This window comes from Eschscholzia californica, unplaced genomic scaffold (assembly GCF_041429995.1).
Source record: "Eschscholzia californica isolate CP2 unplaced genomic scaffold, dmEscCali1.0.p SCAF_1, whole genome shotgun sequence".
Classification (NCBI taxonomy): Eukaryota; Viridiplantae; Streptophyta; class Magnoliopsida; order Ranunculales; family Papaveraceae; genus Eschscholzia; species Eschscholzia californica.
Genome location: NW_028238198.1, coordinates 67,497,298 through 67,516,722, shown reverse-complemented (window position 1 = coordinate 67,516,722; position 19,425 = coordinate 67,497,298). Strand labels below are relative to the sequence as shown.

The 19,425-nt window shown below is 36.4% G+C and overlaps 1 long non-coding RNA gene and 1 pseudogene across 3 annotated transcripts; one reads left to right on the top strand and one right to left on the bottom strand.

Moving 5' to 3' along the window:
- The first annotated feature begins 2,610 nt into the window (after positions 1-2,610).
- On the top strand, positions 2,611-5,752 carry LOC147568514 (uncharacterized). Of its 3 annotated transcripts, none has more exons than XR_015238260.1 (7): positions 2,611-3,028; positions 3,654-3,769; positions 3,867-4,186; positions 4,262-4,341; positions 4,503-4,585; positions 4,898-5,191; positions 5,351-5,752. It is a non-coding gene; the product is annotated as an uncharacterized LOC147568514 (long non-coding RNA). The 3 variants fall into 3 exon arrangements; XR_015238261.1 differs by having other exon boundaries at positions 3,852-4,186; XR_015238258.1 differs by having other exon boundaries at positions 3,654-4,186.
- Positions 5,753-9,202: 3,450 nt separating this feature from the next.
- Positions 9,203-11,067, bottom strand: LOC147568513 (uncharacterized; annotated as a pseudogene).
- Between the last annotated feature and the right edge of the window lie 8,358 nt (positions 11,068-19,425).

Below are 19,425 nucleotides of genomic sequence, written 5' to 3'. Positions count from 1 at the left end.
TCCTCGATCTGCCTTTTTACACCACAAATAAAGCACGGTGTGCAAGAGAAAGGTCGAGAGGTGAAGGAACTTCTTTTTCGAGCAAGAAATTTGGGAAGAAGATGAAGAAATCGAGTTGAAACGGTTGCTCTCTCTCTCCATCTCAGCTACTCTGAGTTTTTAAATAAGGGCAGAATGAGAACGGGTGGAGATTTGGGTGCGAGATTTGATAGTGACTGGTGGGTGCTTGCGGGTGCCTCCTGCACATCCATACTAGGGGCTAATAGAGGGCGGGTGCAGACAACAGATTGAACGGGTGCTTCTAGCCGCTCTTGGCTAACAGGATATTTTTGTTCCTCAGACATCATAAAAGGGATAGTGAAATTTGTACTTTCTACTCTTTCGTTTTCTTGGCAATAGTACTCTAAGGAATCAAACTATGCCACATATATCCCTCAAAGGTCAACACAAAATTTTCTTAGCTATCAAATTTGTGAAACAAAACGACTTATCAAACTTTGTTTTGATTATAAATTTATAACTATTTACACCTCTTATACACCACTTAAATAAGATGTGAGTTTAAACCACATACAAATATCATATTTTGGTTTACATTACATTGTTTTAAGATTTCTTAATCGATCTCATTTATTTTGAAGGTGTTAATTAAAAAGTATTACATAGTACGATACATCATTATATAAGTAGTTTACAGATGTGTTGAAATTTACAGTTGTGTTAATTAACGTCATGGATACAAGTAAACTTTCTTTAAATAAATTTACGCTTGTGACTTGATATTCGAGTCTGATGGTCTGTATGCCCAAGAAAACATGGCCAAGAGAAACAAATTATTATGTTGTAAGTTTCTATTAAAATGTACAAGTTTACGCTGATAACTTATTTTTCGAGTCTAATGGTTTGTAGGGGTGGGAAAACAGTCTGGGAACCCGAGACCCAGCCCGATCCGGCAATCCGCGCGGACCGTTTAGCCCGTTGACCGCGTGCTACCCGAGTCGGGCTAACCCGGCCCGATGGCTCGGGCTTATAGGGTCAGGACTTGGACAAGGACTCAAATCCGAGTCCCGGCCCGATAAACCCGCCCGATACCCGAGCCCGATGACCGCCCGCTACCCGAGCCCGCGTGCAATAGTATAGATCCAACGACTGAGATAGGGTGCCTCTTCAAATTATATCTCAGCCGTTGGATCTAACCTACTTGGCTTTTTACCTCTTATAAAAGCATCCACAAACAGAAACCCTAGACTAAAACCTAACGCCTCTTTATTTTCTCTCTCCGCCTATCTCCGCTTCTCTTTCTCCCTCTCTCTCTCCGCCTCTTTCTCTCTAACTCAAACACCAACCTAAAATCAACCATGAACTAACCCTAAATCCTTAGATCATAAAGACCAAACATGAAGCAACAAAAAATCAACCATGACTTTCGAGCTTCACGAAATTGAAGGAAATGAAAATAGCATACAAGAAATGAAATCTCGTGATAGATCGTTTCAGACTATGACAAAAGAGGTTTGCCAGCATTTCTTCTTATCTATTTCTGATTTGTTTTCCTGGTTAGATTTCAATAGCCAAACTTAATTGCTCTATATATGTTTAATACAGGGAAATCTGATCGAAAACCTCATCAAGAAAGAAATAAAGTATTCTGATGTTATAAACTAGTAGTATTTACTCTTGGAGATGGTTAAAAAATGCAATCCCTAGACTTCTTGCTTATTGGGTTTCCAATTTTTCTCTTGCATTTAACTTTTGATTTGTTAGGTTTTTCTGTAATCTCTTTTATTTTATTTTAAACTTGTATTTTGTTTACTATTTGATATAATAGTAGTGTTGTAATCTTTACGGTAATCTTTTTTATTTTATTTTTATTATTTGTTATTATGATGATTAAAGGTTTCATTTGGACCTTATGATAGAAGGAATTTTTGTTAGTTTGATTTAGGGTTTCATTGGGTTATAGGTGAAACTGAAAAGTGGGAACTCATGATCTTTTGTTTGTGTGGTTGATTTAGTAATTCATGGGTTTGAAGAAAGTGTGTGTGTAATAGAAATGGGGATTAATATAGTTTTCTAGGGTCATTTTTGAATTAAAAAATTTAAAACGACACTTTATATATGAGGGGACAATGCCTAAAAAAAACTACTTAAAAAAAAGATCATAATTGAGATGGTATGGTGTTAACTATATTTTAGAAGAACAAAAAAAAATTAATTTTTTAATAAATAATCTGAGCCCGTCCGGCCCGAGTCCGATGGAATCAGTTCGGACAGTCGGGTTCGGACAGGCTACGGATTTTGATATGTTGACTTATGTCTGGCCCGATCCGCCCGACACCTAGACGCAGGCTAGGCATACTCGTGCGCGATCCGCCGAGTCCGATTAGATATTGCCCGAGCCAGTCACCCGCCCGATTCCCACCCCTATAATGGTTTTTATCCTCCAGAAAACTTAACCAAGAGAAACCAGTTATTATGTTCTAACTTCTAAGAGATTTTGTCTGTCTGACGTCTGTCTCCTTCAACTTGGGCGGAAATATACAATCTTTAAGGTGGATATAAAGTTCTAAGAGATTTCATGTTCTCAAATATAATATAGTAGAAAACAGAGTCCCTACACTCAAGAGAGAGAAAAAGGAGATAACCATGGTTGATAATTAACTGCTCAAAAACTTTTTTTTTTATTGATTCTTTTCAATTGAATTTCAGATTCAGATGGAGTTTCCATTAATCTCTCGAATTCGAAATCCATCCCTTCTTGAACTTCCATCATCATCTACTTCTTCTTTTCTTGTTCAAAGCTCATCTGATTTAAATAAACAAAGAAGAAATCTTTGTTTAAATGGAATTAGGGTTTCAGTTCCATGTATTAGAGCTACATCAAAAGAAAGTAGTAATGAAGTAGGAGCAGGAGGAGGATTTTCATGTTCAAAACTGGAAGTTACAACTTTTAATGATAGTTTTAGTGATTCAGATTTTCCTGGTTGGGAAAAATTAGGAGCTGTTGTTCGGCTCAGCTATGGAATCGGTAAGTTTCAACCCATTTGATCTAAATGTTTTCTCTATTTATACAATTTTAATTCTTTTTTTTTATTTGACAAATTTGATGAAAATGAAATATTTTTCTCTATATTTTGAGCTTCACAATATTAGAATTCAGAAAAGAGCTGTTAACAATCAAAGTTAATCCTCATAAAAAAAAAAAAAAACAATCAAAGTTAATTACAATTAACAACTAAAATAAGTTAATTTTTGATTAACTTTGAAAGAACAATGAAATTGTTCTAAGAATGGTTGATTTTGGTGTGGTTAGATGTAATGTTACAAAATTAGTAATTGAGTGCACTTAAAGAACTAATTCATATAATAGGAAACTAAATAAAGAAAAACAAAAGAAATATGATTTAGGTAAGGGAACTTTAAAAAAGCATACTTATGTGATAGGTTAACAAAATGTGTAAAATGTGGGATATATTGAGAGGAGACGAACCAGAATTTCATTTCACGCTAATTAGCTAAACTAGAAAAAAAATAATTTTTTTTTTTTTTTTTTTTTTGTTGAAAAAAAAAAAAAAAAAAAAAAAAAAAAAAAAAAAAAAAAAAATTTGAAGCTTGTTAATTGTTATATGGGTTTTTTCTATCATGGAAATTAGGGATATATTGAGCGATGGCTCTAGCAGGAAGGATCATATGCTCAATTTCAGGAATTGATTCCATGGGAGGACTTGGATATGCAACTCCTCCTATTATGGCTCTTCTCTTCATAGATGTACGTATAATTTCACCTCTCCCGTCCACTTCATTGTTAGTTATTTATTTTGTACTTTGTTCAATGTTTACTGTTTTCCTAGCTATAATTTCGACAGAGGCTAAATCAGGAATTTCCATACAAAGAAACTGGTTTACGTAGGCTGATTTAACTACCATTTGGTCATGGAACTGTATGACACATTTAAGAATCCTACCTCACGGTCTGTGGGGTGGCAGACCCACATTTAAGTGTAGGCTAGCCTACGAGTGGCTGCACTCGTGTTTGGGTGTCATGAGTTCCACCTGAATTCCGAATCATGGTCGCTTGGGACGGTTACAAGATGAAGTTGTGAAGTTAGCACCTTATGCCCGTGCTATTAGAGATGTCGAAGACGAGGAGCTTCGGAGCTTCTTCTATGAAATGTCACCATGGCAGGTAAGTATCTCAAAATTTGGGATCTTGTAAGTAAAGCAACAAAAATTAAGTTCTTGACACGACGCTCTGATGCAGTTCATACTCATTGTCGTTGCTAGCTCCATGGGAGAAGAGCTTTTCTACCGAGCTGCCGTTCAGGCAACTCAAGGAGAAAGGTATCAGTCTCTATTTAAGTTGGAGAGATCCTAGAGCTTCTAGTCTGTTTATAGTTTTCTGTCTTTGTGCTGCTGTTGTTCTCATATTTGATCATACTAACTACCAGTTGTGGGTATCTCTAATTTCTAATGTATTTGTATTCATGACTTTATTCTTTCAGCTTATCCTTAGATTCTGTAACTCCTTCAGTGGCTTTCAACAATGCTGCATCAATAGCCTTCTGGTCATCTTTCTTATCCTGGGGTGAGTTTTCTTCTCCTGCACAGATTTGAAAACGAAACAACATAATGAATACAAAGCTCAAACAAGATGCAAACAAATAACTTATTAGAATGAAGTAGTTATATACCTCTTTCTTGGCTTTAAAGAACTCGCCCTTGGTCTTCTTCCTCTTTTTCTTAGTTTCCTTACAGAAGTACGAATCATCAAACTTTTCAACATTAACACCCGGAATGTAACAACATTCACCTAACAGGAACAATCATTAACATAAAGTAACATGTAACTGGGTTTCCATTCATCTCATCTAATTAGTAACCTATGCTGAAAAATCAGGACTAGGCGACATGTCATTGGTGAAGATGGTGTCTTGGGTGGGGGTGGTGTGAGTTGAAACAACAAGAATCTCCTTTTTCTTAACACCTGCAATATAATCACTGGAGTGCCAAGAATGGGTAGCCCAACTGCTTGCATGGACTAATATAACAGCCATCTCAATGTCATCCAATTGTCCTTTCTTCATGCACCTCCAAGCCCTACTAGCCTACTTCTACATGATACAAGAGATGTTTCCTTGACATGCGCCTGACATAGACCATCTGAGGATTCTCCACTTGATCCATCAACAAGGTTAAAGTTCCTAGCCTGCACGTAAAGACTAGTTCTTTTTTTTTTACATATTATAACCCGTAACCGAGATCTGAAAGGTACTCCAAAGCAATGTGACGTGGGACTAAATGTCTTGTACATGAGGGTTCATTATCTTATTTCTTCTTCATCTTGTTGCAGACAAATAACATTCTAAGCCCTATAATTACGCACGGGATATACTCGACGGTTATATTAGGACATGGTCTCTATAAGATTCATGATCACAAACGGAGACTATGTCAACGAATAACAACAGCTTAAGTCAGAAGGAAAATTTTCAAATAAATTATAATGAAGAAACCTGAGAGGAGCTAAAATTACAAGTTAGAGAAAACCCGTTAAGATGGTCCGACGAAGAAGCTTGAACCAGCTTGTCACAACGAATTCTGTATTAGTGAAGCCTGATTATTCACTACCAATGAAATTTATGAGATAAAGTAGGTTTGGGAATACTAAAAATGTATACTGTATATACCAAAATAATACCTTTTTGTTTATGAATATCTTGATCTGTAACAAATATAAAGTTGAGTAACAACTTTGAGTCAAAATTTATGCCTAGTGAAGGAATTTCTTCTTGCACAGGATATCACTGGTGAACTAGAGGAGACTTGGGTAGCTAGAAATCTTTCTTTAAAATACTAAAGCATACCTAGAAAGCAAGATCAACAAAGTTCAAAGATATCTAGGTATATATTTAACCCCCCACCCCCCACTCTTCAAAGATTTTAAGAAAGAAAAAATTGCCAGGTCAACAAGGGCCACGAGGGCACACACATGTCATCGCTAATTCACAAAGCCCACTAGTAACATCTAATTCAGGACAAGACATCTTACATTTAACCAGCCAGATTTAACATATTGAACATGACGAAATCATAAAAGTATGTAGAGAAACTATTCTTCGTAGTTCAATTAAGATATTCCAAGGGGTAATTCGTAAAACAGTCTCATGAGGCATGTGTATCATACACTAGCTAACAATCTAAAACAAAAAAAGAAAGAAACTGAGAGTACTTATCAAGCAATCTCGTTATTGGCTTGTGACATGAGAACCATGTCCACGTCCGGAGTTGTGTTGGCTTGAGTGATAGCCGTCTGTGCAGGAGCAACCTCTCTCTTCGGCCTCCAACAGAAGAAAATGAGAAAGAGAGCCAACCCCACAAGAACACATACTCCTATGACCACCCAAATCAACCAATTTCTGGTTTGCTTGACAGGGTCAGAGCTCTTCAGATCCGCTTGAAATGAATTCGGGGAAGACATTAAGGAGAGTTTGTTTACCTCGAATTCTCCAAATATCTTGAAACAAAAAACAGAAGAAAAGCTCTCATTAAAAAAAACAGTATCTATCTTGAACAACAATTTTCAGCCGAGTTTTCTTGCTCAACAACATGAACATTAGGACTTCAAAATCACTATCTAAGAATCAAAACTAAATATAACAATGAGAAGAAGTTAGGACTTCAAAATCATATACCTAATCCAACTAATAATTTCAAATCTAAGCACAAACAGAACCACCTTCATTGGACGTAAATTTCAATGTTTATTGTTCAAAGTCTAGAACGGCTAGCAGCACTAATTTGAGTATGGTCGACAATCATAATTCTTATACATATGAAGATAACAATGCCCCACAAATTACATGGTTAGATCAAACAACTGCAAAGGGATTAGAGAGAGAGAGGTAGAGAAAACCTGGAAAATGGCTAACAAGTTAAACCCAAGGTGGTGAAGAAAGTGAATGAGGCGATGAAGAGGGTAAGTTGAGCTGATGAGAATGAAACCCTCGGTTCGGCTGTTAATCTGTTTTTTTTTTTTTTATGGAAAGCTCTTCAATGGGTAACAGCTAGCATCTTCCATTGATGAACTGGTGACGATCTTGTAGGCCGACAACTTGTGGGAATGGGTTTTTGTGAATTCACATCTACATTTTTGCCCGAAACTTAAAAAACCCCTCACTTTTAATTAAGTTCTAAAACAATTAAGTTCGGTATTAATCTACAATAAAACAATTAGTTTAGGGATAAATTGAGTTATTTAGCTCTATTAGTACTAAAACAGTTAAGTTAGGTGTCTATCTGCAATTAAACAGTTAATTTAGGGGGTACATTGAATTATTTATCAGATGTAAACCTAAAACAATTAGTTTAGGGGTCCAATCTGCTATAATAGTAATAGTTAGGGGGCTAACCAGAAATAAAACATAACATTCTTGTTTTGTAATAAAAATTGTTTTCCCCTTAAATTCAACCTTTAATCCCTATTTCTAAGACTTCTCAGTCGAAACCGACTGTTCCCTCTTCCTCTCTCTCTCTCTCTCTCAAATCGGAATCTAAAGTTAAAGATCACCTAAAGAAGAAAAAAATCTCTTGAAGAACAAAAGATTTAAAATAAGTAGTCAAGAAAGATGGAACAAAGTAACAGAAAGGTAGAAGATAAACGATTAAGGTATTATCTGAGTTATGATTTTAGAATCTTTCGAAACCCTAAACCTAAATCTCTGTTTCGAAATTTCGTGTCAGATTTCGGTGGAAATTTCGTTTCAGTGATGTGAATTTAGGACATGTTTCGGTCATTTCGACCGAAATATGTCGACATTTTATTCCTTGCCGTGATCAAACCGTCAGGTTGACTGTTAAGTCAGTCAACTATATAAATGCCTTTCTAAAATATCGGAAGTACCCACTTAGGAACAATTAAGAGTTTTTTACTTCACCCCCTGATACATAATTGAAATTTAAAAACCCCCCTCTTGATTAAAACTAATGACCCCCAAATTTGACGGCACCTGACCAATTTAGATGGTGTATTGTGTATTTCTTTTTTGCTTTACTTCTTTTGTTTCACCCTCATTGAATGATTTAAATTGAAAAAAATCTTTTTATTTTTTGGCATTGATGGAAAACTTTATATATAAAAGATGAGTTCGTACGTGTTTATTTCACCTTTTTTTAAGATAATTTCTAACTCCACATGAATTAATTCTTGAGAAGATTCATTACCTTAGTAGAGTGACCCTAATTGAACTCAAAATATCTGAGTTTTAACTCCCACGAATTACTCTGAATAAATTAAAACCAGGTTAAACTCATGAATGTCTTCAAAGTGATGAATGTAAGATTTATTCTTTATTTGCTTTTTTTTCCTTTGTTTCTTCTTCGAAGCTGACTACCAAAAATAAATAAGCTTCTAAATGACCGTTCTTGAAGCACTTAACGAGTTGATTAACATATATAATAAGATGTGTACAAAATTGATAATGAGAAGACAAAACCCCATACTTAGCTACTTAACCGTCTGAATCAAATAGACCAAAAATCAACATGAACAAGCCTTAGAGGCTTACGCAAGTCATATATCATGAGTTAGGAAAAAAAAAGTGAAATCTGACTCGAGTTAATTCAGACCTCAAGTAAGATTCCGGATTTGATTTAGACGAAAGACAAACTCTAGCTAAGAGAAACGTGTGGGCTTTGATGTTGTTGATCAACCCATTAAAGCCCAACAAACAAAAGTTTATCCAAATAGTCAAGTAGAGGAAGATTCATGAATCATGTACCAAGTTATTCTGAAGAATCTCAACAAAAAAAAAAAAGTTATTCTGAAGAAGAAAAGAACAACAAAAGCAATATAGAAAGAAATCAAATCTACAATAACTACTTCACTTTCCCCACAAGAAAAGAGCCCTTAAACAGAAAGCCTAAGGCTTACACAAAGCTTGGTATCTAATTCTTCATATTTTATATAATCCACAGCCAAAGTAAGCAGTATTTGAACAACCCTCGTTGTTGGACCACCACCGAGATCCCCATGTCACGAATTTCGAAGATAGCCTAACCATCTAACTGTAGAATATTTGTCAAAATAACAATATGATCTAATGTAGTAACAGTTAGAATATCATTCTTTGCTTCCATCTAAAGGTACTCTTTCTTAGATATGTTCCTGCCATAGTAGCTGAAGAATAAAATACTAATTTTAAATTTAAAATCTACCACTTTGTCGTATTTCCCTTCCATTATTTGCAACAGTAGCTGAAGAATACTTTGACGAACTCATATCAGGACCAACGAAGCTTGGGTTGCTTTGAGTATTCCCTCCGCCCGTCTTGGTCTTTCTGCTAGATGATCCCGCCATTACTGAAGCTCCTTTGCAAGTTCTGCTACTATGACCAATAGATCCACACTTTTTGCATTGTCTTCGTTTTTTTTGCTGGCTATGAACCTCATCAATTCCTCTTCTCATTGCCATCTTAGATCTTCCAGTAGGCCTCTTGAGAGTTGGAGGCAAAACTTCACCTTCAGGCTGCACAAACAATAGCACATGTAAAAACTTTTAAATCAAAATGTGCAATTTTATATTGACAATCGCTGCAAGTATTTACCTCTTCCCAATCACCCTTGTCAGCATAAGGGAGTATAGGTTCTTCATATGACCTCCTATAAGTATTCAAACTATAGTGGTATCTGCAATTTATTAACAAATATATATTAAACAAATGCTATCGCTAAAATCACCAAATAGAAAACTCAAAAAAAGGCAAATCACAACAATGACTTACTCATTCCATTTAGGCCTATGTGGGAACAAAACTGACACTGCATGCACGCATGGAAATCCTCTAAGTTGTCACTCGATACACGAACAAGTCTTCTCTCTGATGTTCACAATCCATCTTGCATTTGAATCATGCTCTACATCATAAGTATTGTTATCAGCTCCTTTCACAATGTATTGGTGCATCCTATTACACATCTTGTCTGAGTATTTTCTTAAAGAAGGAACCAATTCACCGTCTTCCCATTCATGTGATGTATTCCTTCTTTTGAAGAACGTGATCATCATCATCAAGTTAAATTTCTCCGCAAGCATCAATATAGGTTTGTCTCTAAGCTTTAAAATCAAGTTGTTCAAAAACTCACTAAAATTGTTAGTGATATGTTTGCAATGGGTGGAATGATCGAAATGTGCTCTAGACCAACTGTGAACATCTTCCTTCATAAGATATGCATATGCATTCTTGTCTATCTTCTCGATCTCCTCCATATATCTCTTGAAATCTGTGACTTTGTAGGCCCTTGCAACATTCCATACTAAACTTTCCAACAATTTTCCCTTATACGTTTTTTTGAAATTTTGATACATATGACGGAAAAAAAAATTTGTGATTGCTAGAAGGAAATACATCTTTATTGCTTGAATCAACCCTATCTGCCTATCTGAAACAAATGTCAGTTTCAACTAATGTTGATTGAGCTTGTCTCTCATAACATTTAAGAACTTAGACCAAGACCAACTAGCGTAATCTTCAGACTTGCAAATGTAGATGGCAATAGGAAATAAACCATTATTGGCATCTAACCCAATGACTGCCAGTAACACACCTCCAAATTTCCCTTTCAAAAAACATCTATGTAGTCCAATTATTGGCCTACACCCCCATATGAAACCATTAGTTGGAGCGCTATAACAAATACATAAATGTCCAAATGTCTTTGACATATCATCTTTGAGAAAGTAACTATGCTTCCCGGGTTACTCCTCAAAATTTGCGTACATAACTCTGGTATCATTGCATAACTCTCGGCATAGCTCCCGTAAATCCTTTCAAGTACCTTACATCTAGCTGCCCATGCTACGTGATAGGAGATTTTAGTCCGAAATCTTCCCCAGATAGCTTTTTTCACATCAGCGGGCTTATACGAGTTCTCATGCATTCTTATCTCTGAATCCAAAATATCTGCTACCCAGTTACAGTTTGCAAGGTGGTTGTAGGAATTACAAGAAGCTTGACATGCGTGTTGGTTCACAAGTTTTTTAATTACCCAAGTAGACTGTCTCTTTAGCATATATCATCCATGGAGAACCTTATTCTTGGCATCTTACTCTGAATCTATAACCTTCATTCTTTTCTTCCTTTCAAGCAAATTTGTGAACAATTGCAAATGTTCTAACATGATGTCTAAATTCTTCTGCATTCGAAAATTTATTTCCAACAGTTAGAACAAGAAGTTGTTCTTGGACTTGATCCAAATCTTTGTACAACTCATCAGCTTCGTCCACAAACTCACTAAATTCAGCATCTAAGTAAGGTGTTGGTTGTACCACTTCATCTAATCCTGACTCGTACACATAATCCTCATTTGTTTCGAAAAATAAATTTTCCCAAAATTCATCTCTATCACAGACATTATCACTATAATAATCTTTTTCTACCTCGACAAGTACATCATCCCAATTAACTTCCACATCATCAACCACACTTGCTTGAGTACTGACATTCAAATAATCAAAATGTCATTATTTGTTGTAATAAAAACAAGAATATAAATCACTGAACTCTAAACTGAGTTATAGGAAATGCATGAAAAAGATGGTGATTTTCATGAGACTCAAGTATCAATATGCAAGGATTCTGAAAATCAGACAGTGAATGGAAAACAGTAGATATATAAGTTTTATATATATAAACTTAAAACAATAACACAACAATACCTTACCATTTAAATACCCACACATAGTATTAATAAGGTGAAAGAGATACTCAAGTCAAATATTTCTACCCAATAAATTCAAAGGAAATATTCTCATATATATCTCCAAGATATGAATATATTAGAATTAGGATTATTTCTATATCTACGTTATTTATTTCCATCCATTGTAATTCCTCTTCTAGTATAAATAAATATGGAGGTATATGGTTTTCCTCATCCAAAACCTAAATTTTCAAAAAAAAAAAAAAAAAGAAGATATTGACCTAATTTAATTGAAACTGATAAAAAAAAATTTAATGATTCCGGCGGACGATAGTCATTGAAGTGGCTACCGCCGCCGGTAAAGCGGAAGCAAAATATAATCGAAACTATACTCGTTTGAGTTTTCTAGGCTCAGATACCATGAAAGATTTAGGTTTTGGATGAGGAAAACCATATACCTCCATATTTATTTATACTAGAAGAGGAATTACAATGGATGGAAATAAATAACGTAGATATAGAAATAATCCTAATTCTAATATATTCATATCTTGGAGATATATATGAGAATATTTCCTTTGAACTTATTGGGTAGAAATATTTGACTTGAGTACCTCTTTCACCCTTATTAGACTATAACGGATGATTGATGAATTGTACTCACAGATACAGTAAAACAACTCACCAAGTGAGATTTGGACCTTACTTGCACGAATTCACAAGTATCATATATTTAGTTATCCAGTAGTTCATCCATTCCATTTTGGTTTCATGAAAAACATCCCTCTCTCTAAAGATTCTCTCTAAATCTTTATATTTTGGAACTAGCCATAGTATTATCAGTTACAATGACAATAAAGTTATAAAGAGATTATGACTGATGAGGAGTATGACTAATATAAGTTAGACCTTGAGTTCAAATCATGTTTCAAGTTTCTTCATTATAATTTGATAACTAATATAAGTTGGGCCATGAATTCAAACCCTAAGTTCATCACAATCATACCTTAATTATAAACAACTTGATAACAATTATGAGAAATTAAAATAATTTAGAATTAGCCAATTCCACATGTATCTTTTTTGTTAGGCAACTCATAATTATTTAATTAAGGAAAGCTTTGGACTAATTATTGAATCCTAAATCTATGAAGTTCTTTAGCTTTACGTGAGATGTGTAAAGAAAACTAATGGATTGAAGATTGAGATTTGACTCTATGTGAAAATTCTGAATTCATGCATTAGTTCCTTCTTGAAGAAGGCTGCTTTAAAACAAAAAAATTTGAAAAGAACAAAGATGAAGAAAGCTACTTACTCGACATATGAAGAAATCGGCAACATCTTTTTCGTCTGTGGAAGTTAGAGGTCGAAGAAGGAAGAAAAAGTATTTTAGGGTTTCTTTGCTAGAAGAACGAATAAGAAGGCCAAAAGGCGCGGGAAAGTTTCTTTCTTATTTCCCTAGCTAATCTAAACCATTGATAGATCTTTAAAATCTTGGTCGTTCGTTATACATGGACAATTTCGGTATTTCAGAAACAAGTCTACATAGTTGACTGACTTAACAGTCAACCTAATGTCCTAATCATGGTTGGGGGGGAGGGGGGGGAGGGGGGGGGGGGGGGGGGGGGGGGGGTTAGTTTCAATTATGCATTGGGGGGAAAGTGAAAAAACTCTTTTTTTATATATTGAGAAACGTCAATCTAAAAAATCAGTCAAAAGTAAAATTACAAGGATGACTGAATAATGTTAACAACAATGACCAAAAGAGATTAAAAAGTGTCATCAAGACGTGGCCAACTCGTGGGCCAGTTTTTTTTTTAGAGCAAGCAAAATCATAACGTAGAACCAAAAAGGGTTACAAGGTGAAGTACATACTCGGATGGATTACAAACGGAGGACTAAACAAGTAACAAATTAACAACAAAAGATTGAAGAGAGATCTTCACAAAGTAGGGACGAAAAATGAAGCAGTTAGGTTGCGGGCGAGTTGATTGCAAATTCTCGAACAATGTTAAACGTCCACCTGTCGCCTAGATACGGGAGCACGTAGATCCATAATAGCCGTGTAGATTCGCCATGAGATGGTCGGTTCAACGGTTGTGATCAAATCAACCAAAACCCTAGAGTCAGTTTCCGTTATAAAAGAGCCTAACCTCATCTCTGCAACCAACTCCATTCCTAGAGAAACCCCTAGGGCCATGTTTGCACGCGCGAGAATGGAATGTGATTCTTGGGAATCACATTCCCGTAACGTGATTCTTGGGAATCAGAGTATTGTAGTTTGATGTTTGGTTTGACCAGGAATGGGAATTTGATTCCTGACATGTTCCTAATTAGGTGTTTGGTTCGTACAGGAATAGGAATGTAAATACTTGTAAAAGTTCAATTTTACCCTTATTTAAACTACATAAAATACACATCAACTTTGTTATATATTAAAATCAGTATTATTTATTCAAATTCGTAGATATGAAATAATAGCACGATACACCAAAGGGTTAGAATTTAAAGATAATAAATAAATGTCTTAATAAAAATTTATCTAAAATAAAATTTTGTTCGTAAACCTAAATAGAAATTTATCTAAAATTAAATTTTGTTCATAAACATAAATAATACTTATTAATACCAAATCTCACAAAAAAATAAAATTGTCAATTCAATTTTTTGTTAAGGATATATTTGTCAATAAATATTAATATATGTGATTCCGGGAGGATGGGAATCACAAACCCACCTTCCCTCCTGGGTTTGCTATTACCCATTTTTGAGGGAATCACATTTCCGGGCCCACGTCATTCCCACAAATCAAACAATGATCTGGAATGTGATTCCCTGGAATCACATTCCATTCCCACGTCATTCTCGCGCGTCAAACATGGCCTAGAAGGTCACTTTCAAGAGTTGAGTTCGGCGATTCACATCTAGATTTTTGGCCGACAATGAGACCACACGAGTCTCTCGCCACCGCCGCAGATGAACCTCCATTATGTCTAAAGGATCCATCACAGTTGATCTTTATTTTCCCCACTGGTGTGGAATCCAGTGATCTATCTGCAAAGAAGGTTCGGTTATAGAAGAAAGAGGGTTAGGGTTTACATACCTTAGCATTTCTTTTGTAAGCTACCAACAGGAAGGGATGTCAATCGGTTTCTGGTATGGTTTTGATTTGTTTGTAATATGATTTGGGGGAGAACTTCTCACTTTCGACGCATGACCAGATCAATTTATCCCTTTGATATTCCTGTGGTATTTTGATGTTTAGGATGGCCTAAACAGTTGTAGGATGGAAATATTTCATTAATGTATTTATGTTCCATTTGTATGTTGATGTATCAAGCATGATAAGGTCAGCAACCCAGTAGATATTAGGTGGTAGCTCTTAAATAAGTTGGGGTGAGTGACTAGGCAAGTCTGGTATCCAAGGGTCTTGGCTTATTTTGACGTTTGTACCATCTCTGATGATAAAATTTGAGTGCATGGTTTCCCTGGTTGCAAGAACTGCTTTCCAGAATGTTGATGTGGAAGAGGGACTTTTAGAAGTCCAGAAATCATCTCCTTTAACATACTTTGCTTTGACCATTTTGACCCAAACTTGATTAGGGTTTGTGAGTAATTTCCAAGTCATTTTTGCGATAAGAGACTCATTAACTTCCTTAAGAGATCTAATACCCAAGCCACCCGACTTTTTAGGACTACATAGAATATCCCAATTGTAAAGTGTAGTTTTTTTTCACAATTTGCATGACCCCACCCGAAATTTCTCTTTGATTTTTCAAGATTCTTTATTACCTGTTGAGGAAGAGTCTGGAAACTAACAGGATAAGTGCAAAAGGAAGAGAGGATGGATTTAATTAGTACCCTTCTTCCTGCTTGTGTGATGAACTTTTGTTTCCAATTTGACAATGATTTATCATACTTCTCTTCTAACCATTGATGACTTCTGATTCTATTATTTGGTTTGAGGATGAAAGAGCATAGGTATTTTGCTTGATCATTCATCAAAGGTGCTTGAAGGTGTAAGGTGTACTCCTCTTTCATGCTAGAAGGTACTCCCCTTGAAGTGAAGTGAGGATTTGAGGATTTGTCGAAGTTCACCTTTTGACCTAAAATTTTAAAGTAGAGATCCATGATTTGTAATATTGGTTCTAAATTTTCATTTGTTGCCTTTCCAAAGATGATCAGATCGTTCGCGAATAATAAATGTGATATAGTAGGGGCGGTCTGGTTTACTTTGTACCTTGTAAATTTACCTTGTTGTTCATAATAGGAAATTAAGAAGGAGAGTGACTGGGAGGCTAGAATGAATAAATAAGGAGATAATGGGCATCCCTTCCGGAGGCCTCTAGTGGTCGTGAAGTCTCCGACCCAACGACCATTAAGTTGGATATTAAAGTGGGAATTGGTGACACAAGATAAAATGAGGGAAAGAAGACAGACCAGTAACACCAGTAGCTAGTGGGCGAGTTGATTAGAACTTCTCGGACGATAGGGTGATGTTCACCTCCAGAGAAATTTACCGTTCACGTGTCCATGATTAGACCCAATAGACGCCATGGGGTTTTGTTGATCGTTGGATAGAAATCCAACGACGAGGGTAGAATCGCTTTCCACTATAAATGCTCGTCTTTGAGCTGGTAAACTAATTGTAACTCTAGCATGAGTGCTTTTAAGTCGCTGTGAAGTATCGAGATCAGTGGGAAGACAAGCTTAGCCGATGAAATTACTTCTCCTGCCGCATTTTGTGAATAGGCATTTACGGCCCGACTCAATTACCCTCCATATCGAAATCAAGGCAAAGCTAATGGGTTTACTTTATTTGTTTAATGGTGATTTTATTCTTCTTGCTTGCATGGTGATCTATAAATGTAACTTTGTTTTACCAATTTTGATGAATTGATGCTGCCTTAAAGTTTATTTGGGTTCTTCTCATCTCTCTCTGAAACCCTCAATATCTCTCTAAAAGAACAATTTTTTTCTTTAAATAAACCAATTTAAGCTGACAATGGATTATATCTTTATATCCGTGACATGAATCTTAACAATTTTTTTTAATGGTTTTGATTTTGTTTTTCCAAAAGCATATGATTGATTTTGTGTGATCAGTAGGATATGATGATACAATATAGATGTTTGTGAAGAAAACAAAGAAATAAGTTTCTTTTTCTCGGATTGAACCAAACAGTAAAAATTAAGAAAACGTTTGTGAAGAAAAAATTCTCGAAGAAAAAAAAATTCTCAGAATAATTCTCTAGCTTTTTTCTTTTCCCTTAATTGCTATCAAACACAACCCAAGAAGGTCGGCCAGGTAATGCCTTCTATCCTTCCAGGGGTATTAGACAGGGAGATCCACTCTCGCCTTTCCTCTTTACGCTTGCTATGGAAGGGCTTAGTCGAAAGCTGACGTCGAATAATAGCCAAGATAGGTTTTTGGGTTTTCCGACTTATCACTCTGATCTTGAGATTTCACATCTACTTCTCGCTGACGATTGCATCATTTTTGGTAAGAATACTATTGACAACATCCACAACCTTAAGAAGATTCTCCAAGACTTCTGAGAAACTTCGGGGCAAATGATTAACTATACAAAGTCCAATATTTTCTACTCCAAGAATTTGCAGCCCAAATTCAAACGCCTCATTACGCGTGCGCTTAAGGTCAAATACGCCTCCACTTCGGAAAAATACCTTGGAGCCCAACTCTTCATAGGTGCTCAAAAAACAAAGGTTTTCAAGGATATCCTCGATCACATCAAGAATAAGCTGAATAAATGGAATCACTCTTTTTTATCCTAAGATGGTCGCACTGTGATCATCTCGGTCATAGCTGCAGTCGAACCCGATACCAGATGCAGTGCTTTGCTATTCCTAAAGGAATTAGCAAACGCATCAAGTCCGTTCAACGGAACTTCTGGTGGGGTAAGACAAATGGTATATGCACCAAAGCCTGGTAATATATTTGCTTGCCGAAGAGCATGGGAGGCCTAGAGATCCACCTGCCATAGCTGGACAACACCGCTTTACTCTCTAAAATGGCCTAGAGACTCAAAACAGATCCAGATGCGCTGTGGGAAAACTCCTTAAAGCTAAATACTTCCCTCACTCCGACACCCCAGGCCCAGCAAAGGCTCATCACTCTTGGATTTGGAAAACTATCAGAAAGCACTACAACATCATTGAAGACCTTTCCACTTGAGAGACGCACTCCAGAAATGATATTAATATTTGGACAGACAATTGGATTTCAGATATCAATGGCACGGTGTTGAACAACAACAACTTCAATCTAACCAAAGTGGCTCAACTTATCACGAATAACAATTGGAGTAATGAAGCCCTCAATGCCAATTTTGATGCTAATAATCAGAAACTTATCAGAGCCATCCCGGTGAACAGTGAAGGCAAAGATCAACTCAAATGGAAGTTAACCAAATCGGGTAAATTCAAGGTTGCATCGATGTACCAGCACTTAAGTGTTGGGTTCTGTGTATCCTATACACTAACTAGTGTTCTAAGCGGAATCTCAAACATCATATGTTTAACACTAGATTGCCCAGGATCATTATGCATAAACTAATCAATGAAGTAGAAGAGGGATAAATACCTTAACGCGTTTTTCCCTCGAACCATTCCAATCGCACGCAAAGATCGAGAGCTCCAATTGTAGCTCCTCTACTTGAGACACCGAGTGAATAGACTTGATCTCCCTTCCTTTCAGACTGCTAGGACTTACTAGAAGGTTGAGAAGAACTCTTCTTCTTGACTAGATTGATAGAACGGGAGCTTTTTCTCTATATTCCTCTCTCTCCACTAGCTGTACATTGAGAGAGAGAGCTGTATATTTTTCCACTAGAGAAAAATCCACACTTTTTCTGTTCTCAACTGACCAATATATAGACAAACCCTAATTAGAATCTCATTCAGATTAGGTTTTCTATTTTCGGGTCACAGAAAAGATAATTACCAAAATACCCTTTTGGGGTATTTTGATAATCCCTTAAGTGTGGCCGGCCAGGGCAGCCCACCATGGGCCTTATATGGCCGGCCCACTTACTCTGATCGGCCATCTCATGGCCGGCCCATTGAGCCTTCCTTCTATCTTGTCCCGAATCTCCATTCGGACCCTTTCGGCCTTTCCAGTTGAATCCCATCCAACTTTAGCCAGTTCCCGTCTAGTCAATTCTCTCCGATCAAGCTACCACTCTTACGTGTAACCCGTTGTAGGATCCGGTCTATGTTAGCCGCGAATCAACTCCTTGATCCGACGATCGTAGTTGGCTTCTAGCAAAGCATTACGACCCCTAATTGGACCGGACTGGATGATCTTTACGTGTGGTCATCGTTATCCTAACTGACAAATTGATCGCATTGCCACCTTGGTCGAAGGACACTCCTTTGGAAGGACATCTCCTTCAGACCGAACGGATAAATCCTTCAGTCTCCCACTTGTACTTAGAACAAGTGCAATGCTCGATTCTCATGTCGCTTAGTATCTCATCTGATACGTCACACCGTTCAGACTTTCTTGATCTGGAGAACAACTGTCAATTCAAATGATTAAATCTTAATCCATTTGAGTGTGGCCACACATTTCCAGTTGCTTCTCCTCAAGTGGCCCGGAGATACTTATTCCTAACTTAATAGGAGGACATCATCCAGTCTTGTACTCCCACTTAACTTCATGTCTATCCTGTCTCCCCCAGTATGCCGCCTTTATAACCTCCTTTT